General features: G+C 46.0%; 1 long non-coding RNA gene across 1 annotated transcript in view; it reads left to right on the top strand.

The window, feature by feature from the left end:
* Nucleotides 1-21,868, top strand: part of LOC141278938 (uncharacterized) — a 29,759-nt gene extending 7,891 nt beyond the window's left edge. Inside the window, exon 3 of the long non-coding RNA XR_012332384.1 lies at nucleotides 21,572-21,868. This is a non-coding gene — a long non-coding RNA (uncharacterized lncRNA). The remainder of the gene's footprint in view (nucleotides 1-21,571) is intronic.
* Nucleotides 21,869-25,215: the final 3,347 nt, after the last annotated feature.

Below are 25,215 nucleotides of genomic sequence, written 5' to 3'. Positions count from 1 at the left end.
CATGTGGGACCTTAGTTCCCTGACCAGGGATTGAACCCGCGTCCCCTGCATTGTAAGGCGTATTCTTTACCACTGGACCACCAGGGAAGTCCCTAAATTTATTATCTTGAGTGTGGTGATTCTTTCACGGGTGTGTACATGTCAGAGCTAATCAAATTGTATACTTAAATGTGTGCAGTTTATTGTATGTCAATTATACATTAATGAAACTGGTAAAGCCAGTTTAAAAAAAAATTGTAATGCACACAAAAAATGCAATAACGGGCAGGACGATGAAAATCATAGAGTTCTATGGGGCTGTGCATGCAAGCGGTAGAGGCCGGGTGGGGCTTCACAGAAGTGACCTGAGGACAAGTAAGTGTTGTCAGGCAAAGCGTGGGATTGCGGATGGTGTTTCACATGGAGGAAGAAATGGGTGCGATGACCCACAGGCAGGAGAGAGCCTGAGCTGAAACTCCGTGTGGCTAGAACTCAGGCCGTAGGGGGCAGTAGAGAAATATGAGGCCAGAGAGCACAGCAGGGGACCAACTATGAGTGTAGATTTTCTCCTGGAGTCAATGGAGAATGACTCCAGGCAAGCAGAGGGTTATCACTTGTGCAGTTTAGAAAGATGCTCTGGCTGCAGTCTGGGAATTGAGCTGGGGAGGAAGCAGAGTGCAGGCAGGAAATCAGGTATTAGGTAAGGAGGGCTGAGGACGTTTGACTGGCGGGGAATGACCCCAGACTAGAGCTGCTGGGATATGCCACTTCCCTTCAACTTTTCAACAGCCCTGAGAGTTAGGAAATTTTATCTCAGCTTTGCAGAAGAGGAAACAGACTTGAAGCAGTTAAGTAACTTGGTTACGGTCACACAACTCCCGAGAAGGAGATCTGGGGTTTCCGGTCTGATGGGTTCTGAGTCCAAAGTCCCTAATGCTCACAGGCTTCTCTCTCATTTTAATAAAAGGCATCTGGGATGACTCTCCCCTCTCTTACTGCCTACTTTTCTCACCCTCACCCTCACTGTGGTTTGTTTCATGAATGTCTTCCCCTGGGAGGAGGCAGGGTGCCACGGGAACATGTAACAGAGGATGTAATGCCATCCGGGCAGTCAGGAGAGGGAGGCTTCCTGGAGGAAGGGACATGGCAGCTGAGCCCTGAAGAATTGGAAAGAGAGGGAAGAGCTAGTAAAGGAACATGCTGGGGGAGTGGGGCATGAGAAGGACAAGGTGTTCTAGAATGGAGAGAAGAGCATGTGGGAATAAACTCCAGCATGGCATGCTGGAATAACTGAGCTTCAGAGCACCTGAGTGATGGCGTGAGAGGGAGAGAGGCACATCCGACAGATTTTTAGCTCTCTGTGTAGCAATTTAGAGAATGGAGCGGATGGGAGGGAGACCAGTAAGGTGAACCCTGTTGCTTTGATGGTGAAATCCTGCTCGCCAGGCATCTGCTTGTTGTGGTTACCATGGAAACATCAGACCGCAGACCCAGAAGCCTCTAGTCAGCCCCACTTATTAAAGATGATGAGACTAAGTCCCTCAAGATGGAGAAGAGGTTTGTTTGCCAGCTTTCCTACTGGCAGCATGGAAACCTTTTTTTAATTTTTAATTTTATTTTTAAAATATTTATTTTACTTATTTATTTTTGGCTGCGATGGGTCCACGTTGCTGAGCTCAGGCTTTCTCTAGCTGCAGCGAGTGGGGTCTACTCTTCGTTGCGGTGCGCGGGCTTCTCATCATGGTGGTTTCTCTTGTTGTGGAACACGGGCTCTAGGTGCACGGGCTTCAGTAGTTGTGACACGCGGGCTCAGTATTTGTGGCTCGCGGGCTCCAGAGCACAGGCTCAGTAGTTGTGGCGCACGGGCTCAGCCGCTCCATGGCATGTGGGATCTTCCCGGACCAGGGCTCGAACCCGTGTCCCCTGCATTGGCAGGTGGATTCTTAACCACTGTGCCACCAGGGAAGCCTGAAACCTTTTTTTAAAAATATGTATGTATAGTGATAAAATATACAAAACATAAAATGTATCATTTTAGTCATTTTAAGTATATGGTTCAGCGGTAGTACATACGTTCACAATATCCATCACCACCATTTATCTCCCGAAATTTTTCATCTTCCCCAACTGAAACTCTGTACCCATTCTTATAACTCTCATTTTCCCTTCCCCCAGCTCCTGGTAACTAGTATTCTACTTTCTGTCTCTCTGAATGTGGCTACTCTTAAGTACCTCATGTAAGTGGAATCATGCAATATTTGTCTTTTTGTGACAGGCTTCGTTCGCTTAGCATAATGTCTCCAAGGTTTATCCATATTGTAGCACGTGTCAGTATTTCCTTCCTTTTCAAGGCTGAATAGCATTCCAGCGTGCGTATGTATCACATTTTGTTTACCCATTCATGTTGATCGATATTTAGGTGGCCCCACCTTTTGACTGTCGTGGATAATGCTGCTATGGACGTGGGTATGCTGGCAACCTCCTCTGTAGACATGGATTATTGGTACTGAGTGAAGAAGACAGACTTTTGCTGATGAGTTTTGAGTAAAAGAAAAAGAGAATAGAGAGAAAAGAATAATGTTTTCCCTGAAAGTCAACCAGAAGTACCTTTTGTGCCTAGATATTTTAAGGACTCATTCTAGGCAATGCCCTCCTTTGCTGTTGTCTTGGATACGGTGCGTTAAGTCTGCACGTGGTCCATCTTGAGTTAACATGACAGACCTGGCAGAGCAGCTTCCGTTCTGGAGGCAAAGATTCGCCTTGGGACACTTCTCCTGAGGAATTCTTTGGGCTTCTAGGAAAACTGTCAGAAGGCCTACTCGTTTACTATGTCATCTACAAGAATATAGGCTTCATGATGGGAGGATCATGTCTATGTGATTTTAATAACTAGTAAATCAACACCTAGTACACGGCCAGTCACTTAAAGAATATTTGTCGGATGAATGTGTCTTCCACTGATTGAGCCCTCCATGCTCCTGGACAAGTCTTATCTCAAGGAAAGAGGCCACGGGAATAGAACCAGACTCAGGAGCTTACCCAGGCTCTGATACTGTCTGATATGCCATGTGGTCTTGGCTTGTCATTTATACTTTCTCATTGCTCAGCTGGTGGAAATGACACCTGCTTGGACTCACCTCACCAGGTGTCGTGAGCACGGAGGGGATCATATACATAAAAGTGCCGTAGGAACGACATCATGATCGTGTCTAGCCTTGAGCTGTCTTCAGGGCATCAGCCCTGCCTTGACAACAGACCTCGCGCCTGCGGGCACCTGCCCGATCTCAGAACCTCCCCACAAGCAGCCCTCCATCCCAGCTTCCTATTTTTCTCATTGTATCACTATTTTCTCGGTCTTTTGTGCTTGAAACTTGAGTCCCGTCTAGCTCTTCCCTCTCTCTTGCCTCCCCTGAGTCTAGCTGCTTCTTTCCTTTACCACCAGCCCTGGTCAGGAGTCCCTCCCTACACTCTGACCATTGCCAAAGCCTTGACCAGCTCCTGCCTCTTGACTTTGCTGCTGCCAGAGACAACCTCCAACATGTAGCTCTGACTCCATCATGCCCCTACTCAAAAATGACTGAAGGATGCTCACACACACTAGAATGGCGACTATCGAAAAAACAAAAAATGACAAGTGTTGCCGAGGATGTCGATAGATTGGAGCCCTTGTGCCCAGTTGGCAGGAATGTAAAATGGTGCAACCACTATGGAAAACAGTACGGTGCTTCCTTAAAAAATTAAAAATAGAGCTACCGTATCATCCAGCAATCCCACTTCATATCCAAAAGGATTGAAAGCAAAGACTCAGAGAGAGATTTGTACACCCATATTCGTAGCAGCATTATTCTCAAGAGCCAAAAGGTGGAAGCAACCTGCCTGTATCCATTGACAGATGAGTGGATAAACAAATGGGGTATATACACACAGTGGAATATTAGTCAGCCTTAAGAAAGATGAAAATCCCGTCACAGGTTATAACATGGATGAACCTTGAAGATACTGTTAAGTGAAATAAGCCCGTCACAAAAAGACAAACACTGTATAATTCCACTTGTATAGGGTCCCTAGAATAGTCAAATTCATAGAGGCAGAAAGTAGAATGGGAGTTACCCGGGGTGGGAGTGGGGGGAGAATAGGGTAGTTGTTTCATGGGTGCAGAGTTTCAGCTTTGCAGGCTGAAAAAATTCTGGAGACCCATGTCATAACAGTGTGAATATACTTAACGCGACTGAACTGTACCCTTAAAAATGGTTACGATGATAAATTTTATGTGCTTTTCACCCCAATTTTTAAAAAAATGACTGATGGATCAATTGACTACATCTGTCCTCTGCACTCTGGTTTTCAAGGCCCTCCCATAGCTGCTCTTTCTGCTGAGCTCAGCTGGATGTGCCCTGAGCATCCTCGCCTCTTTGCCTCGGCATCCACTGCCCCCTCTGGCAAGAACACTGATGTTCTCTCCTCCCTGCCCTGTTGAAATCCTTCCTGTGTTTTAAAAACCCAGCTCAGGTGCTCCGCTGTGCTATTTCTGTGCACCGTACGTGCTGTAGGTACTGAACCTACAGCATCGGCGGGGAAGTGTTTGGGTGCATTCCTTCCTTTGCTCCCCTGACTAGGCCGAATTCCCGAGGGTGGTGGTTTGTTCCAGCACAGTGTGGTCCAACCAGCAGTAGGTGGTTGCTGGTTTGGGGGTGGGTCTCCTTGCTCCCCCATGAGGCCTTTTCTGACTCTCTTTCTCTGTCTGTCCCAGCCTCAGGTGCTGACCTTATCCCCTTTCTGGGCCATGAGTTCTTGAAGGGCAGAGCCTGGAGTTTATTCTTTTTTAAAAATTTTGGCTGTGCTACGTGGCTTGTGGGATCATAGTTCCCCGACCAGAGATTGAACCCGGGACGTCGGCAGTGAGGTTGCGGAGAGTCCCAACCACTGAACCTCCAGGGAATTCCCTGGATGTTTTGAAATACCTCTGCATTGTGAAATAATCACCACAATCAAGCTAATTAACATATCCTGCCCAGCATAAGGGATCTTAGTTCCCTGACCAGGGGTCGAACCTGTGCCCTTGCAGGGGCAGCGTGGAGTCTTAACCACTGGACCACCAGGGAAGCCCCTGGAGTTTATTCTTTGCATGGCCCACAGTGCCTTGCCCGGTGCCTGGCTCGGAGGGGCTGTACAAATGTTTGATGGTTATAAAAATAGGTGAGAATCCCCAGCCGTGGGCTTGGTCGCCTCTCTCCCTGATGGGAAGCTGAGAAGGAATTGACCGAGCCGGCTTTCTCCTGCCCTCTATGAATTGGAAACCCTGGGTCCTAGCTGTTCTGCTGCTTCAGCATTTCTTTGTTCTGGACCGAGTTCAGCGGCCAAGACTGCAGAAGAAGGGAATGAGGGAGTTTCTCAGCCATCGCAGATGATTGTACTTGTTGCATGTAGTGCCACCAGCCAAAGGCCTTTTCATTAGACCAGACGCGTTTGGCTCTAGGCTGGCCGGGTTTCCGGTCACCGATGGACTCTGTGTAACGTCTCAGCTGGATTTGGCAGACTTGGCAATCCCAGGGGACGTGGCTGGTCCACTTTGGTGGATTTGCACATTGGCATCTGCAGGCCTGGCAGCTTCCCGTCACTTCTGCCTTCTCGGAAGCTCGGAAGCAGGGGAGGTGGTTCCATCCACTACCTAATGGCAACCAGACTGCCATGTACACAGAGGAGCAAGATGAGTTAGGTCTGGGTTTTCCTGGAATAGTTGAGGAGATTGTGATTTTATTCATGGGAATGGCGATGAAGTGCTAAGTGTAACAGTTAAAGGTAATGTCAATGTTTTATCCTTGTGAAGGTTTTTTCCTGTAAATTCACTAATTAAGAAAAATCTTTGGGACAGTGACTTGCCCTTATTTTTTGTGTGAGCCGTGGGGAAACTGAGACGTAAGATATTCCAGCTGGGACACATTTTTCCGCTTCTGAACGTGAGGAATTGCCTTTAAAACGTTAGACGTAAGATAGAAGGCTGATATTAGCTTATTAGCGGGCAGCCTTTTGAAAGCATCCCTAAGGTCCTTTTTAGAGAACAGTGGGTCCCACGCAACCATTTCTTATCTTCCAGTTTGTCAGCACCTTGATCTTGTTGGTGATCCCTGATCCTCAATTCCCGATTTGAGCTGAGACTTTCGTATAAATCATGCCTTTCAATTTTTGGTATTGATATTTTCTGATGCATTGACATCTAGGGCTTGCTGATCCTGGAGAGACTGTCCCTTCCAGTCTGGGCAATTTCTAGAGCTAGTAAAGACATGCCTGCAAGTGCCCCTTTCATAAGCAATCCAACCAATCCAGACCCCAGCCCTCCAACCACCTTCTTCATCTGCTCTCACCCTCTGAGCCAATGTCTGCCTGCCCTAATCATCCCAGGGCCAGGTGCTAGACAACTAGGGACGATGCCTGTGACCCAGAGCCTGCTGAAGTTATTCAAACTAGCCCATCCTAAGCCTGCTTCCCCTGCCTTGCCTCTCCTGCAAAAACCACAGTAAAGGCTCTTTCTTTCTCATTCCCTCTGCCCCCTGACCGACCCTGGTGCTTCCCCATGTGGCCCTGCGTGGCATGTCATATAGCCTATTTTTAGGGGTGTCTGAGTATAAAGACCTCTTTCTTCATGATGGTCATTTTCGTGCCTGCATGTTTACTGTACCTGATTAAAATAATCAACATACAGCCTTTCTTTGGCTCCAGTCTTGGTAATTCCTGGTGACTCTCAAAATGGGACTCGGCCCCTTGCCTCTGGCCTTGATCCTTTAGCCTGAGAGTAAGCCTGTCATCTAACTCTTCAGGCTCTATATTTTCATTTCTTTCTGGCCAGTGTCAAACCAGACACAACAAGGAATGCTGAACGTATGCTTGGAAGAGAAATTTAGCTTCACAGGGTAGTTTGAGTTGCCCTAGAAAAGCTCCAATCCCCCTAAACTGCACCCTAAAATTTTCCCATCACTAACCCATCCCTTCTCCTTGAGCATCATCTTCTGCTTTCTTCTCACCTTTTAGTTTTGAAATAATTTTCTCAGTTGCTTTTCCCCTTATAATATAAAGAAGAAAGATTGGATCGAAATGGCATAGGGAGTGCATGCATCTGCTTCTTCTCCTATCCCAAATCCCACGAAATGACAGCAAATATATCCTTAATAAGGAGGGCCTCCAAGCTTAGTCATTAGTTCCCCTCTACCCATTTTGGGTAGTGATGTATATTCTCATCAGCACTAGATTTTGATAGGAAAAAACTGAGTTTCAAGTTAAAGGATATCCGTAGAAAAATAGAATAATAATGTAGAAATCATTAGAAGACAAATGCAATCCAATAAAAGTCAGAAAAGAAATACAATAAAGAACAAGAAAGCATGGTAAGTATAAAACATAAAAGATAATCAGGAACAAATTTAAGTACATCGATAATTACAATAAATGAAAATGGGTTTAAATATTGTATTAAAAGTCTCTCAGATTGGGTTTTTAAAAAACGGTCTAAAATTACTGACAGAGAATCTCTCAGACATACACTATTGTTTGAAAAACATATACAAACTAAAAAGTTAGCAGTTCGGTCAGACACAGCTGTTGATAGATCCCAAAGCAGCTGTCAGACTGCCTCTTCGGTGCCATCCCCTTGGGTGGTTGGAACAGTTAAACATTTACCTTTCCGCTTCCACTGCATCTAGAGGTGGCCATGGGACACATTTGGCAAGTGAAACATATGGAAGCCTATCGGTAGGTTTCTGGAAATCTTTGCTTTCCTGATCAAAAGATCAGATACAGCAGTTCTCTCCTCTTCATCCCACCTTGAACACGGAGATGTAGCAGGTGGACCCCTGGAAGGGTACAGGCATCTTGTAGACACGAGGTCGCAAACAGGAGCAAAAGCTCCTGGGAATCATCAAGACAGTGGTGTCACCTAATGTCACTGAGCTTCTGGGCTAACTCTAGGACCAACTCACGTCCAGAATTCTTGGAGTGTGAGTCAAATCAAACCCCCCTTTAAGTCACTTTAAAGGAAGTTTCTAGATGAACGCATTTCCAAGTAAAACAACTGTGCATTGGTATATGTATATCCAGAGAAGAGGCACAGAGACTACCCAGAAGGGGTCTCACCAAATTATCTATGGTTACCATTCCAGAATGGAATGGGATTGACTCTAACTCCTTCTGTAGTGTTTCACATATTTTCAAGAAGGAAGTATTTATGTATCAATCATGCAATTAACAATTTTAAAAATAAAGAATGAAACCTTAGGTTGAAATTATGGGATTATAGTCAAATACGAAAAAAAATGATGTCACTTTTATCATACAGAAATAAACATTGTCCGTTTGCTCTCTTTTTTTCAACTAATATGTTTTAGAAGTTTTAGATTTACAGCAAAATTGAGCAGCTAGTACAGAAAGTTCCCATATACTACCCCTCCCCCCCTACAGTTACTTCTGTTATTAACATCTTGCCTTGGTATGGTGCATTTGTTACAATTAATGAAACAAAGCTGATACACTATGATTAACGAAAGTCCATAGTTTATATCATGTTTCACTTTCCCATGTTGTACAAAGAATTCTACGGGTTTGGACAGATGTATAATGACATGTATCCACCTTCAAAGTATCATACAGATTAGTTTCACTGCCCTAAAAATTTCCTGTGCTTCCCCTATTCATCACTCTTTTCTCTCCTCCCACCTCCCTCCATCCCCCACTGCCATCGGCCCAATCTCTGGCAAGCATTGACTTTTTATTGTCTTAATTTTGCCTTTTCTAGAATGTCATATAGTTGGAATCATATAGTATGAAGTCTTTTAGATTGGCTTCTTTCACTCAGTAATATGCATTTGAGTTTCCTCCAAGTCTTTGCATGGCTTGATAGCTCATGTCTTTTTAGCACCAAATAATATTCCATTGTCTGGATGTGCTACAGTTTATCCACTCACTCACTGCAGGACATCTCGGTTGTTCCCAAGATTTGGCAATTCTGAATAAAGCTGCTGTAAATATCCGCGTGCAGGTTTTCGTGTAGACATATGTTTTAAACTCATTTGGGTATAAACACCAAGGAGCACAACTGCTGGATGGTATGATAAGATTCTGTTTAGTTCTGTAAGAAACTCCCAAACTGTCTTCCAAAGTGGCTGTACCATTTTGCATTCCCACCAGCAATGAATGAGAGTTCCTGTTGCCCTGTCAACGTTTGGTATGGTTGGCTTTTTGGACGTTAGCCATTCTAATAGGTGTGCACAACCCTCACTCCCCACTCCACTCATCGGCACGTGCACTTTTGTCCAGTCACAATCCTTTTCCTCGCCTCGACTCCTGGGAACACCTACTCAGCATTCATCACTCAGCTCAAGCATCACTTGGCAAAGAAGCCAACTTCCTGAGCGGGACAGACCCCCTTCTTACAACACAGGTTCTCTCTCCCGCGGAACACCTGTCACAGGTGTGATTTGATTGTGCGGTTTTCACAGTGCCCGTTTCACCATTAGACTGTGAACCCCGTGCGACTGAGGATTTTTCCTGCTGTTGCCCACCATTTTATCCAGTGCTTAATACACTGTCACCCTCCTAACAGGCACTCGATAAATATTTGTCAGATGAATGAGTGACTGAATGAATCACTTCCCTAGGGGATTCTCAATACAGGACTAATTGATCCTCCGGGCTACCTTCTTCTGAGGCTGGCATAATAACACAGATAAAAAATTGCCCCAAAACGTGAGCGACTCTAACCCAGGTGACAGATGAATCTTATTAAACTCAGCAAGGGAGAATGGCTTTTGACTTTGTGGGAAAAGATCCAGTATAATAAAATAATGCTTCTTTCTCCCAGCATGCAACTAGGCTGGAAATATTTTACATCAGCTTGTGTTTTACATCATCACCATTCATTAGAGCTCCAGGGAAGCTCTCAATATTCCAGAGGCTAAAATCTGGACACATTTTGTGAGATCTGAATTTCCGCACCCTACATTAGACCAGCAGGAAGGAGGTTCCTGAGTTCGGCTTTGTCTGACTCCTTTCACATACGGATGATGTGACCACGTGATGGGCGCACGTGGGGCCCCTCTGTTTCTCCCAGGAGCTCGCAGCCTGTCTTATGCAGGACAGGGTATATATTAGGAGAAAGTCTGGACCACAGCCTCCTGCTGAGTCATCTGCCCAGAGATTTTGGGAGAATTCCACCGAGGAGGACTTTGAGGAAGCAGAGAATACTTTGGGTGCCTGTTCGTTCTGTGCTCCCTTCTCTGAGATTCCCCACTGCGAAAGGGAGAGAGGTGACCTCAGGCTTTGTCTGGTCACACCTGATGGACCAGAGCGGGGAACCCGGACTGAGCGTGGGTGAATGAGACAATTTTCCTGGAACTGGCAGCTGGCACAGAGGCTCTTCTAGCCCATATTGAGCTCATGAGTCAGAAGGCTATGTGGAGTCACGGCTGGCATGACCATTTCTCCCCTGCACACAGAGAGGCGGGGCAAGCTGATGAGCAGATAGAGGCGGAGAGTCTAAAGCGCAAGAGACAAGAGACCGCTTAGTCCCAGTTCCTGGTTCCGGGCCCTTAAGGGGCCTGGGTCTATTCCCCTCCCGATGTCCTACAAGATATCCCTGCATCCTGCCAATAGAGTCTAACTTATGCTTGAGCGTGTGCCGTATAAACAGTTACAGAGATACGGTGAGGACCTCCCATATATCACCTCCTTTGCAAGAACCTTACGCATCCGATCTCATTACCCTCATTTGACAGATAAGGGAGCAGAGGCTTAGAGAGGTCAGGCAGTGTCCCAAGGTCACACACCTAGCAGGTGGCGTGGAAGCAGATAAGGAGCTGGCATTAGGAACGAAGGTGGCAACTCCAGTGGCTCCTGCCTTAACGACTAACCAGTGGACCAGGAGTGGGGCGATGGCTGGGATGGATATCGTCTCCCTGTCCAGGGAAGCAGCATCATTTCCCTCTTGTCCTGGTTACACCTGATCACCATCAGACCACGTGGCAGAAGGCATCAAATTCATTGCTCTGTGCAAGATTCCTTCTCTGCCCCTCAGCCCCGTCTCATTTCCTCCGCTGACAGGACAGGGTGCAATTTACATTGTAGCCTTCCCCGGCAGATGCCTGTTTGTCCCATCACTCAGGCCAGGGGAGGTCTGTGCTTCATGTCATTAAGGGGCTGGCGCATTTCCCATCGGGGTGCCTGGGAGGAGGGAAGAGGAAGAGGTATGTTCTGGTTGTAGAGCAGCAATCTTTTTGCTTTTCCCTTCTCACAATTTGTCTGCTGGTTCCCACCTCAGGCACTGCATTCTCTCAGGAGCCAGGGCTGACTGTGCTAGAAGTTGCCCTTGTGCAAGAATAGCCCAAGCATGGTTTCCATGGGAACATCTCAGAAGGAGGATGCTAGGAATCCAGGCTTTTTGTGGCCTTGGATAAGCAATGAACTGGTTGCTTCTGAGAAGCCCAGAGCTTTCCCTTGGCCTTCTCTAACACTGTGTACAGTGCCCATCCCCCACCCCCCGTCCCCCCGCCACATACAAAAAGCGAGTGAAGTGAAAAATTAAGTCAATTCACCCTTAAATTTGTGGGAAAAAAATAAACTTTTTGTTTACTTAATAATCCAAGTGTGTGTGGGTTTAAAAAACTGAGTGGTCAAACCCACTCAGAAGTACAAAGAATCCTAGTAGAGAATTCTAACCAGGGATCGCTGAAGTTCCTGCGGTGGACTGGGGGACTCTAGCTTCCCCTTGATACCTTGTCTGCTCAGTCACTGCCTGATTAAGTAGTCTCTGCCATGCTGCCCCTCAATGAAGGACGCATTCATCCATTCATTCCTTCACACATCCCACCATCATTTATGGAGCGCCTACCCCTGGTGGAGCCAGGTGCTGCGCCACCAGCTGTGGACACAAAGAACACTTAAGGAACTCACAGCTTAGTAAGGAAGACAAATAGTGGGCAGATTATAAATCACAGTTGAGTCCAGACCTGAGGCAGGAGGAATTCAAGCAGCTGCAGCCCCACGTTATAACTCAACCATTGAGATATTATTGTTAATGGTCAGCCCTTAGCTTTCTGCCCTGGCGACTCTTGAGTACTTGGGTCCTATAGTTAGAGGCGAATGGCTTTTCTCTTTCTAGACTGGCTTCTAAGGATTAGTACCTGCCCTGGAGCCCCTGTGGTCCCCAGGATCCGCTTTAGCTGACTTCTCAGATGCTTTATTTTATTTTGTTTTTTTAATAGTTAAAAAAAAATTCTTTTTCAAATTCTTTTCTCATTTAGGTTATTATAGTGTATTGAGCAGAGTTCCCTGTGCTATAGAGTAGGTCCTTGTGGTTTTGTGTTTTAAATACAACAGTGGGTACATGTCAATCCCAGACTCCCAATCTATCCCTCCCCCTCATATGCTTTAGTATAGTAGGGAAAGACCGTGGGCTTTGAGGCCAGGATCTGGGGTCAGATTCCAACCCTGTCATTTACCCACTGGGTGACTGCTGAATCTTGGTTTCCTCATTTTTATTTTTAAAAATTTTGTTAAATTAATTTTATTGAAGTATAGTTGATTTACAACGTTCTGTCAACTTCTGCTGTATAGCAAAGTGACTCAGTTATATATATATATATATATATATATATATATATATACACACATTCTTTTTCATATTCTTTTCCGTTATGGTTTATTATAGGATATTGAATATAGTTCCCTGTGCTATACAGTAGGACCTTGCTGTTTATCCATCCTATATGTAATAGTTTGCATCTGCTAATCCCAGACTCCCGATCCATCCCTCCCCCACCCCCTCTCCCCCTTGGCAACCACAAGTCTCTTCTCTATGTCTGTGAGTCTGTTTCTGTTTCGTAGATAAGTTCATTTGTATCATATTTTAGATTCCACATATAAGCAATATCCTATGGTATTTGTCTTTCTCTTTCTGACTTGCTTCACTTAGTATGATAATCTCTAGGTCCATCCATGTTGCTGCAAATGGCATTATTTCATTCTTTTTTATGGCTGAGTAGTATTCCATTGTATATATGTACCAACCACCTCTTCTTTATCCATTCCTCTGTCGATGGACATTTAGGTTGTTTCCACGTCTTGGCTTTTGTAAATAGTGCTGCAATGAACAGTATCTTTTGGAATTATAGTTTTGTCTGATATACGCCCAGGAGTGGGATTGCTGGGTCATATGGCAACTCTATTTTTAGATTTTTGAGGTTTTCTCATTTTTCAAATGGACTATCTGGGGGGATCCCTGGTGGTCCAGTGGTTAAGTCTTCACCTTCCAATGCAGGGGGTGTGGGTTCAATTCCTGGTTGGGGAGCTAAGTAAGATCCCACGTGCCTCATGGCCAAAAAACCAAAACATAAAAGAGAAGCGATATTGTAACAAATTCAATAAAGACTTTAAAAATCGTCCACATCAAAACCAAAAAATCTTAAAAAAATATACTCTCTGGTAGAGATTGTCAAGAGGTTAAATGAAATAATATCTGCAAAGTGCCTGGCATAGCGTTTAGCATATGGAAAGAGTTAAATAAGTATCAGTCCCTTCCTTTCTACTTTTTAGAATCCCACCCCCTCCCACCCTGCTGCACTTATTGCCACCTGTTTGCCTGGCCTGCCACTGGAAACAGCTGCCATTTGGGACCCAGTATTACTTGCCAAACTGTACTTTCCTTTTACTGGACCCCATAGCAGAGTGGTTTCCACGAGTCCCCTGGCCGGCCCCATAGATAGACTGCTCTCTGTAGCTTAGAACTCACGCCCTTCCCCTCTGCCCCTGCCCCATTCCCTTCTTCTCTATTTCATTGTAAGAGGATAGGCAATGCATGGGGCTCCTGTGAAGGAACCTGAAGAAATGAAGAATGTAGGGAAAAGTATACTGAGAAGCCAGGTCCTCTCAGCAGAAGTAAGTCGAAGTTCTCCTCTCTTGCAAGTTTCATTGCGTTGATCATTTATGTTCTTTCAATTCCCTGAAGACCTGCAGTGCCCCACTTCTCTTTGTATTGAGTCTCATCTATTATAAGGCTTTCAGCTCAACATTTACAAAGTCAGTATCTTGAGCGAAAGCACAGGCTGCGTTGAGCATCGCTCCTGGTCTCTGAAAGGGCGTGGTGTTTGGTTGGGGCTGGCTGTCTGAGCAGGCTGTGCAGGCAGCCTCCTGGGAGGTGTGAGTTGAGTGACGTCTTCTCCCCCCAAATATCTCCGCTTACCAGCTGTTGGAGCGCCTGAAGTTCCAAAATTAGACGATTGCTTTTTTTACTCCCCTTATTCAAATGTCCCAGTTCCTGGCAAATGCAAGTAGATGAAGTAGTCATGGGATGGCCAGTGGGGCCAGCCTGGGGTCGCTGGGGACATGCGGGAGCCGGGACAGATTTGCGGACTTGACCTTTTCTTTGGTGCCGTTCTACTAGCCTGAGACAGCCAGCTGAGAGCGTGGGCCTGAAGAGCCAGCAGACTCGACAGGAGGGGAGGAGGGGGATGTAGAATCAGGGCAGGATCGGTTCTGATGTGGAAACCGTTTAAAGAGATGGTGTTCATACTTGACCATTCAGGGGCAGAGGCCGGGGGAGGGGGCCCAAACTCCACAGAGGTGGCCTATCAGTGTCTCGAGACCGGGAAGTCCAGTGTGAGAAAAAACAAAGTTAGTGTGAGAGCGCCGAGCCAGGACGGAGGGGACAAACTCACGCGCTACGCTGAGGGTCCCAAAGCCTAGGGGAGGCTGCAGGTGGGAAGGCTGAGCAAAGCTGGAGCTTGGATGGGGACCAGCAGAGACCAGATTAGATTTGGGGGTTGCAGCAACACTCCACCTTGGGATTTGGGTTGTTGTGACCACTGCTGGGTGCGGTGGGCCTTAGGATGGCTCCCCCTGGGCCCTGGGAGCACAGCTCAGGGGCTGCATTGTGGGACCCTGGGCTGGCTTGCCGTCATGAGTCCCTATGGGATACTAAATAAAAAAACAACAAAAACAAACAAACAAAAAACCATTGTCTTTGTCCCCAGTTCCTGGCACAGATCTTCAAAAACCCTTGGACTTTCCAGGAAACTCCCTGGCGGTCCAGTGGTTAGGACTCGGTGCTTTCACTGCTGAGGGTGAGGGCCCGGGTTCGATCCCTGGTCGGGGAACTAAGATCCCATAAGCCTCGCAGTGTGGCCAAAAAAAAAAAAAGAAAAATAAAAACCTTTGGACTTTCCAGATGATGGAAGCATCTTTTGTTATTTATAATGACTGCTCCCCCCTTTTTTTTGGTCGTGTAGCCTGTGGGATCTTCGTGCCCCGCCAGGGATCGAACCCGTGCCCCCTGCAGTAGAAGCTCGCAGTCCTAACCACTGGACCACCAAGGAAGTCCCTGTAATGAGCCCCTTTTAAACATACCTGAGTTTATGTGGACAAGGTGACTCATGGCGGGACCCCTACATAGCTTCAGGATGGAGACTGGTGCCAGGAAAACCCACCGCATGATCGGAGGGCTGGAATTCTCACCCAACCCCACCATGCACCTCCAGGGAAGGAAGAGGGGCTGGACACTGAGTCTGATCACGTGGCCAATGGCTTCGTCAGCCAGGCCCAAGTATTGAAATCTTGACAGAAACCGAACAACAAAGCTCAGGGAACTTCCTGGTTAGTGAACTTGTCAATATACCAATATATCCCCCCAGTGGGACAGAAGCGGCTGCACCTCTACGTCCCTAGACCTTGTCCTAAGTGTTGCTTCTAGTTGGCTGTCCCTCAGTTGTCTCCGTTATAATAAAATGGTAATCATGTGTATAGTGCTTTCCTGGGTTCTGTGAGTTGTTCTACCGAATTATCAAGTGGGGGAGGTGTTGTGGGAACCCCCAAATTTGCAGCTGGCTAGGCAGAAGCATGGGTAGCTTGGGGATACCTGAGACCGTGGCTGGTGTTTGAAGTGAAGGTGGTCTTGTAGGACTGAGCCCTTAACTTGTGAGGTCTGTGCTAACATCAGTTAGTGTCAGAACCGAGCTGCATTGTAGGAAACCCAGCTGGTGTCAGGACATAGCCCCTTCCTCTGACGAAAGATGAAAGCTGTATTGGTATAAATGTGAACGTAATCCAAGCTGGATTCGCTATTATAAATCCATTCTTATGACAGTCATTTTTTCCCATCTGACTCTTAAAAAAAAATAACATGAAAACCTTCCCATCAGCCCCAGGCACTGAGCCTAGTGTGTTCAGGGCACGTCTCGGAGAAGCTGGGCTTCTGGAGCAGCTTGAGGATGGAGCATAGCCAGGTGCCCAGAGGGACAGGGAAGGAGGTAGGAAGGAAAGACATCATCATGTTGTACTAGGGTGATTCCTTATCTCCCGTATTCCTGTTACAACAGCCTGGACCCATGCCCTCATCATGGCAGCCTTTTTAGTCTTTGGGGACAACTTTTAGACACTATTTGGTGCTATCTTTGCTGGGACTCCAGCAAATGTCTAATCTACCAGGGGAGTGAAGCATTATCCTGGTTTAAGTCTAAGAAAGAGGTGTTCACAAAGATTTAAGAAGTTTCCACCTCCCTCTTACAAATTCTACCTTCTTCCAAATACAACCATGTGGCTACACACTAAGTACAGAAGGGAAGTTGGAGCGAATGTCATCAGGATATGAATTAACTTGAAACCTGGAGTTTCCAATCCCAACTTGTCTGGCGGTCTAATTGATATTCCACATAGTCCATCACCAGGCGCTGGGCAATCCCTGCCCCAAACCAAAACTCTAAGTTACCTAAATGGGGGCGTGCATTCTTCCCCCCCCCCCACTGAATTTGTTTGCTAGAGCTACCATAATAAGGTACCGCAAACGGAGTGGCTTAAACAACAGACATCCATTGTCTTCCAGTTCTGCAGGCTAGAAGTCTGAGATCAGGGTGTCGGCAAGGTTGGTTCCTTCTGAGGGATGTGAGGGAGAATCTGTCCCATGCCTCTCCCCCAGCTTCTGGGGTTTGACATTTTGGATTATAGATGCAGCACCCTGACCTCTGCATTCATCTTCACGTGACGATCTCCCTGTGTGCGCGTCTGTGTCCAGATTTCCCCTTTATATAAGGACACCAGTCATATTGAATGAGGGACCCACCCTACTCCAGTACGACCTCATCTTAACTAATGACATCTCCAGTGACCCTATTTCTAAATAAAGTCACTGCCTGAGGTCCAGGGGGGTTAAGACTTCAGCATATGAATCTTGCCGGCGGTGGGGGGGGGCACAATTTAACCTATGACACCTACCTTTACTCTTCCTTGTTCACTGGAGGCTCTAACTGAAGCAGGAATGTACCCAGCAGCCAGAAGCCAAGGTGGGTGGGGGCTCAGTGAGCTGGGGATGACGGGGCAGAAAACCGTATGCACATCTCTGGTCATCCACACGCATCCTTCCTCAAAGAAGCTCAGCAGGGATTGGCTTCAAACGTCTGAATTATTAGACTTCCTTATGAATAGTGTTGCACTTTGGCCGTTCTCTTTGGGACCTGCCTCATCTCCAGTGACTTTTCAGATACAATGTTTCCTTTGCTCTCATGAGGAAAGTCACCTCCTGTAATCCAATGTCCCCTCGCTCCTGAATTAGAGCAGGTTCTTAGTGATGAGCAGCATAAATTTTCTCTGGGTAATTTAAGAAGAAAAGGAATTGAGAAAAGGATGTTGGGCAGGTCATTGGCTCTCTAGAAAGGATGGTAAACCAGGCCAAGGCTGTGCTTCTGGAAACAAATCACACCACAGTCAGAAGGACCCAGCATGCGCTCTGCCACTGGGCTCGGGCACCCAGGAGGCATGTCCATCCTGGATGTTAGCTGCCTCCACTGCTCCTGGAAACTCTATCTAGAGCCTTTTTTTCCAGATTCGGAGGTATCCCTGAGCCCTAAAGGATAGGCACATCTGCGCTAAAGCTTTCTAAGGCCACCTTCATGACCAACATTTTCTGATTAACTGTAGATTCCAATAGTCACCTCCTGACCCGTGAAAATTTGGCTCTGCTGGGGTCCTGAGAGAAGCAGACACTGAGATGAGTTAAGAGTGAAAACGTTTAACGGATGGCCAACAAACACATGAAAAGATGCTCAACGTCACTAATCATTAGAGAAATGCAAATCAAAACTACAATGAGGTATCACCTCACACCGGTCAGAATGGACATCATAAAAAAATCTACAAACAATAAATGCTGGAGAGGGTGTGGAGAAAAGGGAACACTTTTGCACTGTTGGTGGGAATGTAAATTGATACAGCCACCATGGAGAACAGTACGGAGGTTCCTTAAAAAACTAAAAGTAGAGCTACCATATGATCGTGCAATCCCACTCCTGGGCATATACCCTGAGAAAACCATAATTCAAAAAGACACATGCACCCCAATGTTCATTGCAGCACTATTTACAATAGCCAGGACATGGAAGCAACCTAAATGTCCATTGACAGAGGAATGGATAAAGAAGATGTGGTACATATATACAATGGGATATTACTCAGCCATAAAAAAGCAAAATTGGGTCATTTGCAGAGACGTGGATGGACCTAGAGACTGTCATATAGAGTGAAGTAAGTCAGAAAGAGAAAAACATATACATTAATGCCTGTATGTGGAATCTAGAACAATGCTATAGATGATCTTATTTGCAAAGCAGAAATAGAGACACAGATGTAGAGAACAAACGCATGGATACCAAAGGGGAAGAGGGATGAATTGGGAGATTGGGATTGACATATATTTGCCACTGGGTAAGAAATAGATATCTAGTGAGAACCTACTGTATAGGGAACTCTATTCAGTGCTCTGTGGTGACCTAAATGGGAAGGAAATCCAAAAAAGAGGGGATATATGTATACGTATACCTGATTCACTTTGCTGTACAGTAGAAACTAACACAACATTGTAAAGCAACTATACCCCCCCCCCCACAGGAGTAATACCTGTGGGAGGAAAAGGCAGAAAGTGGGATGGGGTAGGGATGGGCTCAGTCAGACCACGATACAGAATTGTCCCCTCCAGCCTGATGGGAACTCTGAGCAAACGCCTGCAGAGGAGTGATGGGTGGGAACGGCTGGGGGCTCGTACCGCGTCATGCTCGGTCACTGTCCAAGCCACCCCAGGAAGAGGGTGGCCTTGACGCCAAAGCGGAGGTGGACTTAAAGATGTCTGTCAGTTAACCACTTACCTAGTGGTTGGCCCAGAGCTTTGGTCCTAAGCAAAGGGAAACAGCCATTCAAAGATGTGGGTCAGGGCTTCCCTGGTGGCGCAGTGGTTGAGAGTCCGCCTGCCGATGCAGGGGACACGGGTTCGTGCCCCTGTCCGGGAAGATCCCACATGCCGCAGAGCGGCTGGGCCCGTGAGCCATGGCCGCTGAGCCTGCGCATCCGGAGCCTGTGCTCCGCAACGGGAGAGGCCACAGCTGTGAGAGGCCCGCGTACCGCAAAACAAAAAGGATGTGGGTCATGCATAGCCATGCAACTCTCAGAGTCTGCCTCCGCTCCAGGCAGTACTGTACATGTAGATGGGGCATCTTTACAGAGGAAACACATGTCAATATCATACATTGGCTTCTGTCATTTTTCTTATTCTATGGGTCTTGGTTCCACTTCCCCAATGAGACTGTGACTGTCCAAAACTACAGACTAATCTGACTTCCTCAGCATCCCTGACAGAGCCTCGCCTGAGGCTGAACACGGAGTAAAAGCTCTAGGAACATTTTCTTTGTTTTTTCTTTTTTTAATTTTTTGGTCGCGCTACGTGGCATGTGGGATATTAGTTCCCCGACCAGGGATAGAACCGGTGCCCCCTGCATTGGTAGTGCAGGGTCTTAACCACTGGACCGCCAGGGAAGTCCCTCTAGGAACATTTTCTGATCCATCTAAGGTGGCTTTCTCACTGCTTCCTCATCCCGTCTCCACCACGGCCCCCGCCCCATCCCTAAGCACTGCAATTTGAAGGCTCCGTTAGAACAGGCCATAAGTAAAGCCCCTGGCTCACTGTCAGGATGAATTTCTGACAGACAAGTGCTTTCCTGCCCATCTCCCTCTCCAATCATTTATTGTTCTTGTCACAAATTAAAAAGAAAAGCAGGCAGCGCTTAAGAAAATCTGTGGCCCCACTCGACACCTCCCGCGCAGAAAAGCATTTGACAACCGGTTCCCATGGCAACGGGCTTTCTTTGAAATAATTCCTTGTTCGGTGCGCCAGACCCCCGCCTTTCTCTTCTTGGGAGTAATGGCCAGCATTGAAGGTGAGATCAGAGAAGGAGAAAACAATCCAGATGAACAGAGCCCACAGGCCGGCAAGAGGGCTCTCGCGGCCCAGGAGGGAAGAACCCAACGCCTCCGTCCTCAGGGCCATGCTGGTGCTCACCAAAGCGTTCAAAGATGCCAAGGATGAGGTCTGAAAAAAGCTGACAGCAGCATCAACAGGCACTATTTAGAGCTACACAACTGAGCAGAGTTCTCTACTTTTGGAAAAGGGCCACGTTCGCACATTCTATGCAACTGTGCCTGCCCCGGAACCTGCTTGCTTCCAGATTTTTTCTTTTTTTTGGTTCTTTGGTGCCATGGCACATGGGCAGTGCTTTCGCCTCAGAGGAGAGCTGCCCCTGCCCTTGCCCTTCATCCTTATGCCCACTGTGCTAAGCAGTGAGACCCAGACCTGACTTCTGTTGTAGGTTGACTTGTGGTCCCCCCAAATTCCTATGTTGAAGTCCTAGCCTCCAGGACTTCAGAACGTGACTGTAGACTTTGGAGATAGGGCCTTTAGAGAGGTGATTAAGTTAAAATGAGAACGCTGGTGTGGGCCCTAATCCAAGCTGACTGATGCCTTTATAGGAAGAGGAGTTTGGGATACAGAAGAGACACCAGAGATGCACCAGCACTGAGGAAAGGCCATTGTGAGGACTCTGTGAGAAGGCAGCTGTCTGTGGGTCAGGGAGACAGGGCTCGGGAGAAACCAACCCTGCCTGCGCAGTGATCTCGGACTTCCAGCCCCCAGTCTGCGTGTTTTGTTGGGGCAGCCCAAGCACTCAAATACGACTTGCCCCTGGGCTGCAGAGGCTCCATTTGTCAGACTGGGACTCAGGAAAGTCAGTCTAAAATTATCTGCTTTACATCCCTTTCAGAGGGGGATGGGCTCCACCAAGAGCTCCAGCAAGCTCACTGCGCTCACCACGCGACCTCTGATACACTTGTGTCTTGACGTGTCTGAAGGTCTCTTCTCTCACTGGATACCGTACTCTGTGAAGTGACTGATGGAGGCCCAGTGTCCACTCTTTACAGCAAAGGAAGCCGGACGGGTCTAAGTGATTCAGCGCGGGAGGCTGGGCGACCTAAGTAGTTGTGTCCTTGCTTCTCCATCCACCCACGTTTACAGTATTTTAATGTATATGAGATCCCGGAATGGGATGCTTTGAGGTTGGGATGCTATCTTCTTCCATTTGTATCCTGGCCACTGGGACTGTGCTTAGCATGAAAGCACTTAATAAAGATCCCTGAATAGTTAATGAATCTTATTCTGGCCAAGAGAAGGAAGCTTTAGGATTTAAATCGGAAGAGAAATCTCTGGTCTTTTGTTCTTTTCTTTCTTTCTTCTTTTTTCTTTTAGACAAGGAGACAAAGGCTTAGAAAGTGAAGTGACACAGAAGCAGAACCAGGACCCAAACCAAGGTCTTCTGAATCCAAGTTCTGGGGTTTTCTGCTCTGCCATTCACTGAACTGAATACACAGCCAACTGTGTGTGCACCCATGTCAGGAAAACAAAGACAATACCTATATTTTCAGGTAAGCACAGTCTCTTTTTTTTTTTTTTTAAACATCTCTATTAGAGTATAATTGCTTTACAGTGGTGTGTCAGTTTCTGCTTTATAACGAAGTGAATCAGTTATACATATACGTATGTTCCCGTATCTCTTCCCTCTGGCATCTCCCTCCCTCCTACCCTCCCTATCCCACCCCTCTAGGTGGTCACAAAACACCGAGCTGATCTCCCTGTGCTATGCGGCTGCTTCCCACTAGCTATCTATTTTACATTTGGTAGTAAGCACAGTCTCTTAGGTTCAGCATTCAAGTGTGAATCTACTTATTATGTTTCAAAGGACCTGGTATTATTCCATGTACATCCTGGTATTTGCCTCTTTCATCTTTTCACTCCCTTCATTAAAATTCTCAATGGCTCCCAACTGAGTCCCAAGTACAGAGACTGCACATAGTAAGCATTTGATACATTAAAAAAATAAATTAATGAATAAATGAAAGCAGAGATAATTCTTAATTCCTCCCCCTGGCATTCAAAGCTCTCCATAATCTGGTACCCTAATTTTCAGCCTTCATAGACAAAAATCCTTTGCTCTAGCTGGCTCAGTTTCCTCTCTGCTCCCAGAAGAATGCATCATTTGTAACTCTGCTTTGGTTGTTCGCCCAGACTCAGATCACCCTTGTCTCCCTTATTTGTCCATCCTGAAGTAGCTCACATCTTCAAGCCTAACCGAAGCCACCCCTCCTTCTGGCTTGGTGCACAAATAAGGATTTGGAGTCTGGAAGATGTGGGTGGAGGAAAAGGAATCTACAAAGCCTTCTGAAATAGAGGTGCAAGTTAGGAAGAAAACCTGGAAGAGACAGAAATGGAGGGATTGCAGTTGCTTTTGCCACTCAGAGAAACTATAACCTCGATCAAGTCACAATCCCGGTAGCTGCAGTTTCTTCATTTATACAATGGAGCTTTAGACTAGACGGTCCTTAAGACAATTCCAGCCTTAACACTCTGACTTCCCATCAACCCAAACAGCTGCTGTCTCTCTTTGTAGGGTCCCCAACTCTTTTCTCTCCTCTTCCCCAAGGCCATGTATGCACAAAGCAAAGCCCTGCTCGCCAGAGACCTTGACCATCAGTCACCCCCTCTTTTCTGTCTTCAACTTCTTCCTCTCTAATGGTTCTTTCCTACCAGCATTGAATGCGCTGAAAGTCTTTTCCATCTTCCAGAGAAGGAGGTGGGTTTCCACTTTTGTCCATGATGGAATATCTAGTACCAGACTTACTTTCCTGCCGTAAACACCAATTCATTAGACAAACTATATTAAAAAAAAATGTTTTCAGACATTAGGGAATAGGCAGTGCAGAATTGTGATTCCCAATAGAAAGGAAACAAATGAGATGAGCCCTAAGATTGCTTTGGCTTTCTGCCTGGAGACACTTTCCCGATGATGGTACAAGAGGTACCCAAGCAGAGCCAGTGGTCTCAGTGAGTTGAGGGGAGGCCAGAGTAGCTGGAATTTGCCAGACAGAGGATCAGAGAGGAGGGAGCCATGTAGAGAAAGCCCTCCCGAAGTCAGCGCTGGGGTCCCCTTGAATCTTTGGCTGAGTACTTAGTTATGCCCACATAGGAAAAAACTCCGCATCACCAGGCAAAGAAAACTATAATTCCCCAAATGGAACAATTCCCAGAGCTCATGTAGGGCTCGGAGATGTTTGAGTTATGACTAGCCAAAGGAGAGAAACCCCTCTGAACACCTGGATCACTTAGTAAAGACTCCAGAAGGGTCACACATTAGTAGTAGGGCTAAATCAGCCCTATTTGACTTCCCCTAGCAAAGCTTAGAAACAAGCCAAATGATGCAATCAGAGGATGCAAAGCTGTCTCACAAATAACTGTCTGCTAGAGCTAACTTCTATGCCCTTTAAAGGAAGAGGACAAAGTGCAGACACCCGACAACCTAATATTCACGACGCCCAGCGTAAGGGTTAAGTAGTCAGGGTTCAATCAGAGAAGCAGGGTGAGTGGGAGTCATATATATAGGACATGAATTTATTAGAGGAACTGGCTTACACAGTTGCAGGAATTGGCTGAGCACACCTGGAGTCCATAGGGCAGGCAGACAGCCAGGGAAGAGCACAGTAGGCTGGAAGCATGGTGGGGAGAAGAAAGAAGAGAATTTCAGATCTAGTCATTGTTTGGAATCTCTGAGCTCAGCGGAGGCCCGAGACCTCTTTTTTTTTTTTTTTTTTTTGCAAGGTGATTCTCAAATTTATATGGAAATTCATAGATAGAATAACCAAGACACTGCTGAGGAAGATAGATGTGATAGAACTCACTCTCACTCTACTATAAGACTTTTAGACTGTATGGTATTGACATAAACATAGACAAATTGACTGATAGAATGGAAATGGAGAGCTAAGAGCAGGCGCATTTATATAATTTATGACAAAGGTGGCACTGTAGAGCAATAATAAAACAGTATTTTTGAATTGACCCCTGCCTCACAGCCTAATTAAAAATTAAATTTTATATATATATATATATATATATATATATAAAATATAATATAATAATTCCAAGGGGACTTTAAGTGTACGGAGCCCTGTTTTAAAGGCTTCCAAATGATTAAGTTAGGCCCACTTAGAATACTCTCCATTGTATTAACTTGAAGACAACTGATTATGGACTTGAATTACATCTGCAAAATTCCTTCAAAACGGCACCTAGATTTGTGTTTGATTGAAACTCTGGGAAAGGGTGTGTGTGTGTGTATTACAAAATAGCTGCAGTTTCCCTTCCATGCTCCAACTCCTATGAGAGAAATATCCCTTGTACCCTACCGTAACTGGACACATACTAGAAAGGGAATTCTGGGAACTGTAGTTCAGCCTAGCCAAGGTGACATATCACAAAGCCATCACATTCAGCATCCATTAAAAGTTAGACCTTCATTGAAGCATAACCAGGAGACGCCCGTAACCAGGATAAAAATATAAACAGACACAGACATGAGAGAGATGATGGAATTAATAGAAAAGAACTTTAAAAGAGCCATCATAAGCATGCTCAAAAATTCAAGGGAAAACCTGAAGACAATAAGGAGAGAAATTAAAGATATTAAAAGAAATCAAACAGGACATCTAGGGCTGAAAAAATAAAATGTCTACAGTGAAAAATATACCAGATGGGCTTAGCTGTAGAGTAGACACCAAAGAAGAGAAAAATCAATGAACTTGGAGATGTAGTAATAGAAATTCTCTAAGTTGAAGCACAGAGAGAAAAATATCTGAAGCAAAATGAAAAGGAAGAGAGCCTCAGTGACAGTATCATGTAGTCTAACATATATGTCTTCCCAAAGGAGACAGGGATCAGAATATAATTTCCAAATTTGATGAAAAATATAAATCTGCATATTCAACAAGTTCAGTGAATACCAAGCAGAATAAAGAGATACCACATCAAAGCACATAATCATCTAACTGATGAAAGCCAGT

Source organism: Tursiops truncatus, chromosome 6 (genome assembly GCF_011762595.2).
Source record: "Tursiops truncatus isolate mTurTru1 chromosome 6, mTurTru1.mat.Y, whole genome shotgun sequence".
Classification (NCBI taxonomy): domain Eukaryota; kingdom Metazoa; phylum Chordata; class Mammalia; order Artiodactyla; family Delphinidae; genus Tursiops; species Tursiops truncatus.
This window is presented reverse-complemented; position numbering and strand designations above follow the sequence as displayed.